We start from the raw sequence: 16056 nt of genomic DNA on the forward strand, positions 1-16056 counted from the left end.
AAGGGTTTGTTAGGAGTTCCGAAATCACAAAACCTTGACATTGTGAGGATGATGGATGGTGGGATGGGCTCTTATATGGATACGGGTGTTCAGCCGGGGGGGGGGGGGGATAAAAATTGGCATACCGATACTGAGTGTAAAAAGTTAATTTCTTGAAATTGTTTTGATCTTTTTCAATTTCAATTAGTTTTCAACATTGATTGTTAGAAAAGTACATGGCAAAGCATTGAATAATCTAAATAAGATTTTTCTTTGCTGTGTACTCATGCATGATAAACATACATTTTAAAAACAATAGTTGCTCTATAAACACCATTTCTCAGTTTTTTACGAAATTAGAGCTTTTTTCACGCGTTATATAATTGGTATAAACATGCTGAATGGCATCATTAGCAAATATATCAATATTTGTACGGATGAATATACAACAAACACAGAAAGGGGTCTAATACATATATCGACCCCTGTGGCACACCTGCTGTAACAGGTAAGACATTGTGTTTTCTTGAAACCATTTAATTAAAATTCATCAAAGTTGTAATTCTTGAAAATTGATGTATAGTATGATTGACTAGACTAGATTAAAAAGAACCAAGAAACAGTTTTGAAATGAAATAATATGAAGTAATTTCGGATCTCTCTATGATATACGTCTAGTCTGTCTGTTTTACTCAGATAAAGTCAGACCTTTAAAGTATTTAATAGAGACCTGAAATTATTTCAAATAAACTGTTGGGTTTTTTTTTTTAATTAAAATTAAACATGTAAAATTGTAATTATATTAGGGATGTAATCGGTCAATCATTACTCCGTTGGAACGATGGTGATCGGTTAGAAAATCTACATTCGGTCAGTTGAAAAAAAAATTACTTTGTGAAAATTTGAATGCAATTTCATTTCCTTAAAATTCATTTGAAAATAATCTGAATTTATATATATATATAGTCTGTTTGAAAGAAAAAAAGAAGGAAGTTTTAAAAGATTCGCCAAAATAAACAAACTTAAATAAAATCAATGAATAACATTTATAACGAACAAGGATACGCTATGTATGAGACAAGCTTATCGTTTTGCATCATTTTGGATCAATTCCTGTGTATGATATTGTCCCTTTCGATATTTGATCTCATAGATTTATTGCTATGAATAAATTATATTTTCTTTCTTGGAGAACTTTCCCATTTTTTTTCACGGATTGTTTTTTATTACTGTAGTGGATCTCCTGGTATGATTTTACAGTTTCATAACTCTTAACACTAATTGTTATTATTTCAAAAATATTTCATTATTTATCATTATTCCTTTTTATTCCTTTCTGTTTGAAGCATTAAATTTTCTCTGAATGTACCATTGTCTACGTAGCTCTCAATTGTCATAGTTAAACCAATGAACTGAAAAAGCTGGCATCCACAATAGAAACGGCACATTCAAGATGGAAAACCCTGGAGTATTAAGTGTCTATATTTCCACTGTTAGTAAGTATATTCACAATTTTCAAAATGAAAAAGGCGTTTTGGAGTTTATTTGGAAAATTTATTAATTTATGAGTACATGTATAGATATGTAGATAGGGCAGCGAGAAATTCAAACATTGAGTATAATAAACATGTAAAATGTAAATATAAGGAATGTTTTTATGTTTAGTGTAAATTAAAACTAGTGTAAATTAAAAACTTTTTTCATGAATGCACTACGCGCATTTATGACGTTTTCCGTCCATTTTTTTTTTTCTTTGATAATTCGAATTCGGTCAAAGAAAAAAATATTACATTCATTTCTTTTCTTAAATACCCAGGTATTTCAAGTTGGGGCTCGGGGATTAAAAAAAGTAAATTACCTCAAACAGAAATTTACAGTACTTGTAGCTAGTGTGAATTTAATAAGGCAAAGTTTATAAAGACTTTCTTAATTTTTAATTTAGGGGGTGGATCAGGTCCTGGCCCTTAAACATGCCATTGACTGTGAGAACAAAAGATTTTAAATACACCCTGTGTGTGTATTACAAAACCTATTATCGTAATTTTCGCGAGATTTTTCTGTAATTACAATATAATTTTCTCTTAATTTCGAGGAAGTGGGAATGTGTATTTATTTTTAAATTGATTTTTTCACCACAAAATCAATATTTTTACGTTATATTTTGGTTCATAACCGGACGGTCATTTATTGTCAGTCATCTTGAGGCAATTAGATGGGTGTTAATTGTTGTAAAAACACTGGCCTGGCTGTTTGTTTTTAAAAGATGGTCTGACACCTGCGACCTGTTATCAATGACTTGCGGCAAGGATTAATTATAGGTAGATAGCTACTCACGAGTTTCTCGCCTCTCATGATTGATTGATTAATTGTTGTTTTACGTCCCGTTCAAGAATTTTTCACTCATGTAGAGACGCCACCACTTACCGGTGAAGGGCTTCAAATTTAGACCCTTACTCGGCACTCAGGGCCATTGAGCAGTGAGGGATCTCTATCGTGCCAACACCTGCCGTGACACTGGACCTAGCTCGGTTTTGAAGACTCGCAACTTTCACCTCAAAGTGCCGAGCGCTTGGCGAAGGAACAGTTGCCACCTATTTCTTATCGACTTAGGTCAGTCGAGGCTGGGGCACGAACCCACGACCTTACGATCACAGAGCGGGCACTCTACCTAATGAGCTACCCTGTCGGTTCTCTGACATGAACTTGATATGTATTATTAAGGAATATATGTCAATAATTTTTTTCGTAGTCGGTAGATCATTTTATTGATTGATTGGTTTTTCTTTTATATTTCAGTGTAACCCCCCCCCCCCCCTCCTTCCGTGTGGGCACATCTTAGACACAAAACTTAAAAAAAAAACAAACAAACAAATAAAAACAAATACTAACTTGAATTCTTTTTATTAGAAAAGCCCACATGTGAGCTTTCAGTTGGTGAACTGAAAGGGACAGTACGAAAGTTATTTCGTATCAAACTCGAGTTTAAATTTATATAATCTATGTTTCAGTTGCATTCTGTTCTGGATCTCATACTTCGTGGAATTGTGGTAAGTGATCTTTTTAATTATATTGATACAATTAACGCAGGCACCTGAAATGCGGATCGATAGAAAGACGAATGTTTTTGACGGGGAAATTTTTACTACATGTTTTTTTTTTTTACAATAAGGTCACCTTAGTCACTCAGGTGACCTATTGTTATCTCTTTTCGTCCGTCGTCATGCGTCCGTGCGTCGTGTGTTCATATTTGTACGTTTTCAGCCATCGTCGCAAGCCACGGTTTTTGTGTCCATTCTATTTCCACAAACCCGTGGCTGTCTCCTACACTGTAAAAATTGTGCTTAGGAAATAAACACTTCCATTACGTGTTTAGATCTAAACATGTTTGATTTTGTGTTTAACAACTAAACACTTGAGTCTTAATGTATTTAAAATCTATACGCGTTTAGATATTGAACATGTTTTTTGTTTAAATTCGGTCAAGTGCAGAGTTATCTTCCCGGAAATGATATATATTTGAACGTTTATAAGCGCGGTTGTCGAAACAAAGAAAGTCACAACAAAACAGTAAACGATATTTTCAAGGAAACTGGTGAGAATTTGAGTGACAGTGATTGCAGAAATAGTAAAATACACATGAAAGGCTTCTTGTTACTTCTATAGAGGGTATGTATGCTTTTGTTTAAATAAAATTTACATGAAGAGCAAGGTAAACAACATTGCTTTTTATATCCAGGATGTCTTTGGATGTCATATCATGTTTTCCCTATTGAGAGTAAATATTGAATCTAAAGATGCATAAATATCGATTAAAACATTTTTATTATATGCTCAATAGTTAATGTAAAACTTGAGCATGTTTAGTAAGGAGCACATACTGCTACTTAAATGCAACGTACGTTCTTTCTTACAGGTTAAATTTATTGGATAGCCGAGAGAAGGAACTTCAAAATTCATTTCTGTTAATGGATGTGGAAGATGGATTATACATACTGCCATAGAAAATACTAATAGAAATATTCCGTCACATTGTAAGAGGCACACCATACATTTGTACCTGGAGTCTACTGTCTTAAAATGCAGACAATTCAACAGCTGGGTATTTCTAACTCTTTAGATACAAAAAGGATGATATGTCAAAACTTCTGTAAGACTGTACAAAAATTGAAAATCATTCACAGAAGAAAGGAGTTCCGCCGAACGATGATTCCGTGAGAACACTTTACTGTGTGTTAGGTTTTTTTTCAGCATTTTAATATGATTTTTTATAACTAAATAAAACTTATAATGAAACACGCCTGTTATATTTTCAGTTTTCTTGCAGATCCTTGTTTAAAACATTGAAGTGTTTAGGTTCTAAACGCAAATCTAAACTGTTAAGAATTGTGTTTAAAATCTAAACATGTAAGCATTTAGGTTCAAAAACACTTTCCATTACGCGTACTGAAATTAAACATGTTTAGAATTTAAACGCATTAAAAAAAGTGTGACAAGCTTGTGTTTAGAAATGTGTCTATCGTCTAAACACATTTTTTACAGTGTACAAATTTCTCTCGTTCTCATGAATATTAATAACATACATTCAACCAATGGAATAACATCTGACGCTTCAAGTCAGAACCAATGAAAATGACCAGTCTACCTTGTATTTGGATGTAACCATAACCACGAGTTGTACATCAACTTCGGTTCGAATTTCCTTTCTTAACGAGTAACGCTATTCAGCGTTCTCACACAACGTCTACATTCGAAACCCTGTATTTTAATGTAAAACCTTGTAAGTATTTTAGAATATACGTTACTCACCTCTGTTCTTCAGGATCTATCGTATTTTTTTTTTTCAATAAATCTGCCATGCATAGCAAACATGATTTCATTATGGGCGCCGCCATTTAAGCGTACCATTGATTTCCTTCAATACTGGTTTATAAAAAGAGAAGAGGGCTGTCTGTCGGGTAAACTTACAACATATTTCTTTGTAAAAAGAAGTTTTGAAATTGAAAAGTATTTATTTTTAAAAAATTTTGAACAAAGAAAAATTATATGTAAATTTAGAATAAGTGCACATAATCTCAGAATTGAAAGTGGAAGATATGAAAAAAATGTAAACACAAAAGGACAGCAAACCACCCTTGCAAGAAATGAAAGGATTTGTAGAATGTGCGACATGAATTGTGTGGAAGATGAGATTCACTCACTGATTGAATGTCCATTATATAAACATGATAGACATGAATTTTTTGAGAATATTGCTAAAAATAATAAAAAATTTTATTGTTTAACAAATAAAGAAAAATTTTTGTGGATTATGTCTAATGAGAATGATATATTGCTTATCAAGTTGGGTAATTTTCTAATCAATATTTTTAAAATAAGAAATAGTGAATTATATAATGTTAAAAAGAACCAAATAAATGCAAAAGAGTAATAATATTAAATTATTAATACTCTAGTACAAATATACATGTTACAAATCTTTGTACGTTTGCTAATTATATATATGTATATATATAAATATTTTTTAAAGCATTTATTATTGGCAATCCCCATCTGCTATAATCATCATCATCTTCTTTAGTTAGTTTCTTTTCTTTTCTCTTAATATCGACATGTTGTTACTATCAATTTTGAATTTCTTCTTGTGTATATAATTCTTTACTTGTATGCCCTGAGGGGCCCCAAATTGGGATCAATAAATCTTATCTTATCTTATCTTTAAGCGTACCAAAAATTGCTACAGAGTGATTTCATTGGTCAAGGTAAATCTGACGTCACTTAATAAATATTCAATGATTCAGTCGCGAGAACGAGAGAATTTGGTAGGAGGCAGCCAGGGGTTTGTGGAAATAGAATGGACACAAAACCCGTGGCTTGCGACGATGGTTTTCAGCTTTTTCTCTGAAAGGTCTACACCAATTATAACAGATTTTGGCATAAAGCATCTATAGGTGAAGAAGAACAAAAATTGAGAAATTCATGGCCCCTGCCCCCTGGGGCCTGAGGTGTGGAGCTAAAACCATAAAAACGAATGCAATCTTTAAAAATCTTCTTCTTTATTCCTGGACATCAAGCAGTCAAACTGTTGGCATGATTGTAATAAGCATTGAGTCCTCTACCAAAATTGTGAAATTCATGGCCCCAGGGTCAGGGGTTCTGGCGCTAGGATGGGGCAATGTTGAATATATAGTGAAAATGCATCAATTCTTTAAAAATCTTCTTTTCTGCTCCTGGATATTCAACAAACAAAATAATTGCATAGTTATGATGAGTAATGGTGCGTCTTCCTAAATTGTGAATTTCATGGCCCTGGGTCAAGGGTTCTGATGTTAGGGCGGGGCTCTATTGATTATATAGTGAAAATACGTTTATTCTTTCACAGTCTCCTTCACTGCTCCTGGCTATTATGCCGATGAACTAAATGCATCGTTATGATGAACTAGGGTGTCTCTATAAAAATTGTGAAATGTGTGACCCAGGGTTAGGGGTTCAGTGGGTGGAGGGGGGTTATATAGTGAAAATTAATTAATACTTTGAAATTCATTTCCTGTGCTCCTAAATATTAAGCACACAAGCTAAATGCATAGTTATTATGAGAAAGGGCGCCCTTCTAAAATTGTAAATTTCGTGGGTCAGGGGTTCTGGTTTTAGGACAGGACCCTATTGGTTATATAGTGAAAATGCATTAATGCTTTGAAAATCTTCTTCTCCTCTCTTGGGTATTATGTAAAACTAAGTGTATGTTTATGATGAGTAAGAATGCCTCTTCCAAATTTGCGAAATTCAGGGCCACAGAGTCGGGGGTTCTAGTGAGGGAGGGAGGCTCTATTGATTTTTCTTTGAAAAATTAATATTCTTTTCTGGACCTGTTTATAATGCAAAGAAACTATGTGTATAGTTATGGTGAGCAAGAGTGCTTCTTCCAGAATTGTGAGTTTCATGGCCCCGGGGTCAGATGTTCTGGTGTAAGGGTGAGGATCTATTGATAATATATTCAAATTGTATTAATTCTATTAAATAATCTTGTCTGCTCTGGGTATTGAGGAGATAAACAAGTGCATAGTTATGATGAGCAAATGTGCTCCTATAATTTTTACACCAAAAATAAAGAGGCAGCAACTTTCAATGTTGACAATAATTTCAGGAAAAGCCAACTGCTTATACGATAGCACTAAGTGGACTTACAGGTACATCGTACTTTGTGAAGGAAACAGACTGATTGTTTCATTTGAATGTACACGTCAAATGCCACCTAGGACCTTCGATATGACCTGTGTGCATCAAGATCAGTCATGGGAAGGAACATCGCCCTGCTCGTGTAAGTTACCTTACCCTAGAATGGGGACCACTTTTAAGGATTCTTTCCGACTCAAAGTTATCCTTAAGATCGATCGTGTATATATATGTCTGAATTCGTGGATTTGTTTGTGTGTGTGTATGTAATGACTATACATGCAAATAATTAAGAAGTCTATACTAGTATATTAGGTTTAAATCGATGAATGTTTATACATATATATAATGTATAGATATCTATATACACAGAATAAAATAAAGATGGACGACATCCATGCTGAATTTTTCAATCCACTCACAAATCCAGTCTTATACAATGATGCGCATATTGGAGTGGAAAAAAATTCTGTTTGAATGAAGCGGGAAACACCAGTCTGCACTTAGAGAGAAAGAGAGAGAGAGAGAGAGAGAGAGAGAGAGAGAGAGAGAGAGAGAGAGAGCACTTTTTTTCACATGCCTCATTCGAATACCAGGGCTATTCAAGATAGCAGCGGCTAACCTATCAGCTAACGGCTAGCTTCAGTCTAGTCAGCTAACGTTAGGTGGTGGTCTTCATTGAATGGACAGCTAGCGTAGCCCCTGTTAGATTTCGGATAACTTATTTTTGGTACAAAAAGAGTTTATTTCAAGCGTCACCCCAGGGGGTGTGTTCAACAGCATAACTGCTACATGTACGTAGCCTCTACGTAAAGCTACGCTCTTGAACGGAGAGCTAGCATAAATATTTGACGTTTAGTGCCAAATCCAAGATGACCTCCTTAGTTAGAACTTCGCAGCACACGTGATTTTAACAAAATAGGGATTTAATTTGTACATATTAGCAAGTTAAATGTATGTAGTAGTTACCCCATATAATATTGTTGGTTATGTGCAGATACCCGATGGGTGTGGTCATAATGTCACGAAGGAGCGTAGCTCCCGAGTTGACATTATGACCATGCCCATCGGGTATCTGCACATAATCAACAATATTATATGGGGTAAGTCACTTGTACAATAGTTTTAAAAAAATTGGTCATACCTTAGTCTACTTACTTGTGTTATTGAAAAAAGTGCTTGTTTTCAACGAGGCATGTTGATTTTGATTTATTTTTTCATATATTTAAAACCTCAAAATTAAATATTCAAAGCTTTTATGAACTTAATAAATTTCCTTTTTTTTTTCACTTGTTACCAACTTGCCTCGTGCACAGTGGCACATAGGGCCTTTTTTTTTTTTTTTTTTTTTTTTTTACAGTAATTGAAAATATGTAACAACGTTAAGGAATTTGTACATTTAGAATAGATGTAATATAAAACTCAATTATTTAAGTACGTGTTTGATTTTATGTACCAAAGTTGGTTATGAATAGTACCGTAACGATATTGAAAAAAAAAATCAAGCGATGATTGCACTTGTTTTTCATTTGTTAACGAAAGTAAAACTCTTAAATGCAAATATGTTGAATTCGTTATAACGAATTCAAAGAAATTGTTATAACGAATTAAATTCGTTATAACAAATTCGACAATTCGTTATATCTACGGGCTTCCCTAGAAACTGGAGCGGACTATAGGTTTTCTCTCCATCTGTCTGCCTGTCCAACTATGTCAGTCAGTCAGTCCGTCCCATTTTTCTTATCTAGACACACGCATATTTGGTAGGCGAGTCAGTCTTGATGAGTTATAGATCAAGTTTGCATTTTGTTCCGATTTGATGCTTTTGGACGGAATTGCAGACAATACCGATCTCAGAAGTATTGTAAGTCAGATGTTGGCTCTCATAAACTCAATGGAACTTTTAGAAAAATTAAAATCGCCAGTTTTTTCAAAAGTCAGTAACATCAAAACTTACGACTTTTCTACACTTTATACAACCATTCCTTACGAAAAATTAAAAACTATGCTTTTTGATATCATAGACAACTTCAATAAAAATGGAAGTCGGAAATTTTTGCATAGGTTGGTCATCAACAAAATTACTTTGTTAAAATCACTCTGATTCTACAAACAAGTACTTCTGTAGGTGAAATTAAAAGAATGCTGGAATTCCTAATTGGAGACCAGGTCTAAAAACAAGTGGGATGTTTTACTGACTATGGGCGATAAGGGCAAACCAACAACAGAATTGTATGACAAACGAGATGGCTTCAGCTTTTCCATCATCAAATCTTCTTATTTCTTTAGTAATGTCCCGCGAACAACTGCATATGGTGTTTACATCTCCCAACTTGTTCGATACTCAAGAGCATTCTTCGAGTATGATAAATTTTTCAAACAAGGTAGGCTACTGACAGATATGTTGATGTTACAGGGATTTCAACAACCTAGGTTAAAGTCAGTATTTCGTAAATTCTATGGTCGTTTTAATGACCTTGTCAGCAAATACAACTTATCACTGGGTCATGCTTTGGATGACATGTTTCATACCAATTGTTAGGCCTTTGTTTTTTTAGTGTATTTGACTACAGAATGTTCCTTCTACCTGATAAATACATAGGGTTCACGGCGGGTGTATGGCAAGCCCTTTTACTATTTATTCGTAAAATAATTTTTTTTCTTTCAATAAGAGAGATATCTCTTTAGCTTAGAGAGATATCTCTTTAGCTTATAGAGATATCTGTTTAACTAAAAGAGATATCTCTTTGACCAAGAGAGATATCTCTTTGACCAAAAGAGATATCTTTATAACCTAGAGAGATATCTCTATAAACAAAAGAGATATCTCTTTTTGCAAGAGAGATATCTCTTTTACTTAGAGAGATATCTTTTTAAGCTAGAGAGCTATCTCTTAAAGCGAGAGAGATATCTCTTAAAGTTAGAGAGATATCTCCTTAACAACGTTAAAAGAGATATCTTTTTAAGTAAGAGAGATATCTCTTTAGATTTTCAAAAAGAGATATCTTTCTAAGTTAAAGAGATATCTCTCTTAATGAAAGAGATATCTCTTTTCAAGTTATCCTTAAAATGAATTAATTATTCCTCCCTTATAATACGAAAGCGAGGCTAGACACCACATGGCAGGAAGTGTAATGTTTGATGATCATATATACGGTAGATCTCTGCCTCTGGAATAGATTCAGCATGCCCAATCCCAGAATGAAGTATGTAGAAAGAAATGCTAAATCCCTTGTTTGAAACAACAAAAGGATAATGACTACTTTGTTGATAAACATGCTAAAGTCTTTATATTCAGGAAAACGAAAGTAGGCTAGCAATAATCTCAACTGCGATGGACCGAATTTTCTCAGCTTTTGAAATAATCAGCTGTTTCTAATTTTAAATCTAGACAATACTGAATTACTTGTCATATTTATTTAAGTTATATTGTAAAATAGGTCAAATTTAAAGACTACTTTAATTAACATCCTCGTCGAAATCAAGTCGGAGAAATCGGGTAGGGGTTTATTCCGTTGAACAGTGAACTTTTGCTGAATATTTTTATTGAGCGTAATTAATGTTGTTTTGTGGAAAAAAAGTGGGGAGATTTGCTCCCAGCCAAGCACCAGCAATTCTACAATTAGCCCCATCAGGTTCTGATACTCATGCTTTAATGCACAGGTGCTTGGGGACAGGACCCCCCCCCCCCCCCCCGGCCCTTTGCAACGATTTCAAACAAGGATTGGGGGGGGGGGGGGTTAGCAACTTCTCCAAAAAACATTAATGGCTCTCTGAAGTATTTTTCATGATTTTTTTAAAGCATTTGTCGATGTATAATGCACTATAAAAATTCACAATTGATGCAATAAGCTATACATGTCGGCTTGGCCAAGATCAAATGCCCATTTCCAACTAAATGATGTTATATAGATGTAACTCTTTATAGTTACATCTAATCTAAATGTCTTTTGTTGCATTGCAAAGATCAGAATGTGAGCTTTCCATTGGTATATAATATCATATATATAGTATCTGCATTTTTGAAAAAAACAACAGAATAAAGTCAAAGATTCATAATTTTTGGAGCGTTATGCTGTTGCACTTGATTTTTTACATTTTAAATAATGGTTGATTAAAATTATTTTGAATGAAACATTCCAAAATAAATGTACTTTATTATAGAGAAATCATTCTGGTTAAGTTTATTTTTTACAGAAAAGAAAAAGGATAAAAATTGTGGAAATTATGAATAAATGTGTGCAGATATACCTTTGTTATATAATTTAAGATTTATCAGTGTTTGAATAAATGCATAATTTCTATCAAAAAAGAGCAAATATAATTTGTTTAATTTTTTTTATTTAACTTAAGAAAATAAGCACTATGAGAAAAATATAGTGGTTATATTGTAAAATGTGTGCACATTTTGTATTTTATTTTCCATACTGGTCTAATATTTTGTATAGTCCGTAGCCCCATATTTCATTATAGTTTGTGTTCAACAAAAGAATGTAGAATTAATCATGCTCTTGTTTAATATTTTCAGTTACCAGTAAAGTAAAAAACAGTAATGAATATAGCTTTGCGCAAACAATAAAAAGAAGTTATAGAAGAATGATTGGTGTCCGTAGCCCTGTATAGTCCGTAGCCCCAATATAATAAGTTCCAGAAAAAGTCATATACATTACTGATACAATAACTTCAATACAAAAATATGTTTATTTGAACAAATGCAATGTTTTTAAATACAAATACCACTTTAATTAAAAATAAAATATATGAAAATTAACATTTTTTCAACTAAAGGCTTGCTTCTGTAGTCTGTCCTGTTATGTTTGTGGTCACAACATATTTCTAAATATACATGATAAAGTTTTCCTTCTTGTGATACATACTATCAATCCATTTACAATGATTAGCATTGGAATATTTTTAAAAGACTATTTAGCCACACAAATCCTACTTACAAAAGGGCTACGGACTCTACAAATAAATTTAGCAAATTTACAGACCATATAACCGCACTTCTGTATTAGCAAGAGATTTTTTTTCCCTACTTGTATCTACTGCAAAATGGGTATTTAATGGTTTATAAGTTCTCATTAACCAGTCTTAACATCCCATTGTGGAATTTGATCCCAAAACATAAGGATCAACTCCTTATTTTGCAATTTAGTACAAAGTGAGGCCTTTACTCTTATAACTGCGCCACCCAATCTGCTTGTCACTGAATTTTTAATTATAATTTTTAAAAAAAGCATTGATTCTTTAAGGATAAATATTATATTGTACTATTGATGTTTTTTACTTCAAATGGTCAATCATGTTTTGCAATTATTTTTTTTAATTACACCATATGATTATGATAAATTATATATTGATACAACTTTTGAATGACCATCTTCAGTTATATGCATAACATTAAATCGGAAAAAAATATGAAGCAATATAGTCCGTAACACCCCCCTCCCCCCCCCCCCCCCCCCCCCCACACACACACACACACAAATCATGCCTTGATTTAATTTCAGCTCCTGTTGCTGTTATTCATTATAGTTTGAACACCAATTATGCTTTAATTAGTTGAACTGGAATTTCATTTGGCATTGAAAGTACATAGTACATTAGACAATTTATTTTTAAGTATGGTATTATAAATACTCAAACTAAGTAGTGTGAACTGTTATAGAAAACCAATTAATAAAAACATTGCCCAAAATTTAATTTAACAATTATATTTTCTTTAAGTTGATTGTCCACAATCAATATGTTTAACGATATAGTCCGTAGCCCCCGTGCTTACATGAAATTCATCCTTCTTAGATGCTAAATTAAATTAAATCATTCTTAGTCTTTAGATGGTTTTAAACAATATTTTATTATCAAAAACCAATTACATGTAATTCTGACATGTATTATTTTGTTCTAACTATTTATATTTTACTCTTATTGTGAATTTATATAAAGTTTTTGTTTTATTTTGTTAAATTTCACAGGATTTTGTATGAATTGATTTAATATCCAAAAGAAAGGATTTATTAAACACGTGTGAACTCCAAGATGATAATTTTAACAAATATTTACTGAAAAAAGCAACTATTTTTCTATGGTCTCTCATTAATTGAAAATACTATATGTATAGTCCGTAGCCCAAGGTCTCAAAATAGTCAATCAAAAAATATCTGACACAGTTTTTCTCTGAGTATTACAAAATAAATTTGAAATTTTCATCCCCATATACAGTATCTTTAGAAAAATTGAAAGAACTTTAATGTATTCTTATTTCAAATGTCCAAATATCAAGAGTAGAAAAACTCTCTAAGATTAACAAATTTACCCATGTCCTTTATCTACAGTAACATTTAAATAAAAAAATTATGTGGGTTTTTTCGCTCAGACAATATTTTCTGAAGAGTTTGTATTTGAATTATACTTTTTTTGTTAAGTTGAATATGATAAAGATAAATGTTATGCCTGAATATGTATAGTCCGTAGCCCACTTGGGTCTCTGCTATAGTAAGAGTGAAATCTTTTTAACCGCTCGACAGAAATGGACAGAAATTTCAGACAATCTGCCAAAAGGATGTAGTGTTACATAGAACATACTTGTAATACATTTCATTTGACTTCATTTTTTTGTTAATCTGCAACCAACATGGGCACCTGATCTTGGCCAAGCCGATGTATATGTATCCAGAGATATATATGTCTCTGGTATCTGATGTATCCCCCCCCCCAAAAAAAAATATAAATAACCTCTCCATTTATATCATTGGTATATTTTTATACATAGCTTATTAATGCATTAATTGTGAATTTTTATAGTGCATTATACATCAACATATATGCTTAAAAAAATAAATCAAAAAATAACTCGGGAAGCCCAAAATTTTAGAGGGTTGGGGTGGGTTGTGTTCCTGTTCCCTTGAAGCACCTGTGGTTTTATTATGTACATTTTGTCTCTTGTCTTTTATACAATAAGCTGAACTCTGATTGATTGCAAAGATCAATAATATGCACTAGTCATTATCCTTTAATAAATCGCACAAAAAATTAACAAATTTAAATAAATTCAGTCTAACTAAAATTAGATCCTTATTCCGCTCCAACAAGATTGCTACACACTGCGATCTAGTTGGGTCTAATTTTAATTTTTTCTGCTCTCACTAAAGGAAAGGGATCAAGACATTCTTTGATTTTGATGCAAATTCTATTGTGTGAAATGGAAATAAAAATTATAATAATGGATTGCCAAGTCATAATTGCAACACTTCTTTTATGGAAATCTATAGCTTGAACTTGTTTTTTTTTTTAGAAGTTTGAAAATTTGCCTTAGCAGAATAGAAATACTTACCTTGTCATCTGAAATGTAGGAGAATATAGGTACCCCTTAATCTTCAGAATTTTTATGCCCCACCATAAAATGGTCGGGGGGGGGATTATTAGTTACATAGTTTTTTAGTGACAGGGTACGGGATGATACCTGGTTAGTAAATTTCATACCTGGCGAGGCGAAGCCGAGCCAGGTATGAAATTTACTAACCAGGTATCATCCCGTACCCTGTCAATAAAAAACTATGTAACGAATTTACCCCACCGATAAAATATTTATGCATTGTCTGTGGTTTGTAGAATTGTTTTCCTCACTCTATATATGTTTCATCACTCATACAATGCCTATTATGACGTCACGTTGTGTGACGTAATGTTGTTTTGAGATTGTTTTGTGCTGTTATAACGTACTGAAAGTTTTGAAGACTTTCAGTAAAGGAAAAAAAGGTTCCATCTTCGTTACTTACATTAGTTTACTGTAACATTGTCAACAGACACTCGGCAAATCGCGTGAACTCGAGTTGTTCTAACGTTACAAAAGAACGATAACTCCGTATCGACCATGTATTGATTTTCAAGCGACTAGGTATAAGTAATACACCCCCTTCACGTGACAGACTTCAACCAATCGTAAGCCAGGATTTCATCAAAAAATTAACAGAGGTGGGGTAAATAGTGTTACCCTGTTCCATCATTCCATCATCATTGAATTTCCATTCATTATCTCGGCAACAGTTGTACACATTCAACTCAAATTTGATATATGGATACGTCATAGGAATATGCAGGTCAAGTTTGAATTTGGTCATGGTATTGACAGTCATCCCCCTTGAAGTTGGAAAAGATTTAAAATTTCTCAATTTCTAATCATTATCTTGTCTACAAATGTGCAATTTACAATTTGCAATTTGAAATTTTGGCTGTCTGCGGGGGCATTTGTGGTGTTACCACACACATCTAGTTTGTAGTATAAAATCCTTGCCCTTTGGTCTTTGTTTCCATTTCCCAGCAAAATTAATCTATCATGGTACATGTACATTCTCTGACAATTCCTCAGAATTTTTTTTTTTTAATATTTTTGAAATCAAATATTTCTGAAATTAAGCAAAGTTTATGGTTCAGTGCAGTCATTTAGGGTACATACCAGTACTATTCCAAATCACTTTTCATTTAATTTTATTTAAATGTAAAAGGTGTAAATAATTTTAAACCAGAAATTGGCTTTTTGGTATTGACAGAAAGCAGTTTCAGTGACTATGGCACAATTCATTGAGTATACCTTCCATAAAGTAACCATGACTGGGAGATTTTTTTTTTTAATCTCTGATATAGTGTAAACCAGGTCACTTCAAATAATTTGTGTGTTGCAGGTTGAGACATCTGAGTTGTGTCCCCTTCTTTGTCATAATGCCAGCTAGTGTAAAGCTGAGATTGATCAATGTACTCTAAGCTAACTTAGGACTGTGCTCTAGACCTGGTGTATTCCTAAGGGAATAGAGAGCCAACAGGTATTTATTCTTACTGATTGCATGACTAAATATTAATAAAATATATTAATCATATCTTAATGAATTCCATCTGTTCAACAATCTT

The 16056-nt window shown here is 32.9% G+C and overlaps 1 long non-coding RNA gene across 1 annotated transcript in view; it reads left to right on the plus strand.

Annotated features, from left to right (window-relative positions):
- Positions 1-10261: 10261 nt before the first annotated feature.
- The window catches only part of LOC133188329 (uncharacterized), a 7695-nt gene continuing 1900 nt past the window's right edge, over positions 10262-16056 (plus strand). The window contains exons 1-2 of the long non-coding RNA XR_009721282.1: positions 10262-10355; positions 15834-15971. This is a non-coding gene — a long non-coding RNA (uncharacterized LOC133188329). The remainder of the gene's footprint in view (positions 10356-15833; positions 15972-16056) is intronic.

The sequence above is a fragment of the Saccostrea echinata genome, unplaced genomic scaffold, assembly GCF_033153115.1.
Source record: "Saccostrea echinata isolate AGI-Se365-2 ecotype Australia unplaced genomic scaffold, CSIRO_AGI_Sech_v1 ptg000016l, whole genome shotgun sequence".
NCBI classification, from domain to species: Eukaryota; Metazoa; Mollusca; class Bivalvia; order Ostreida; family Ostreidae; genus Saccostrea; species Saccostrea echinata.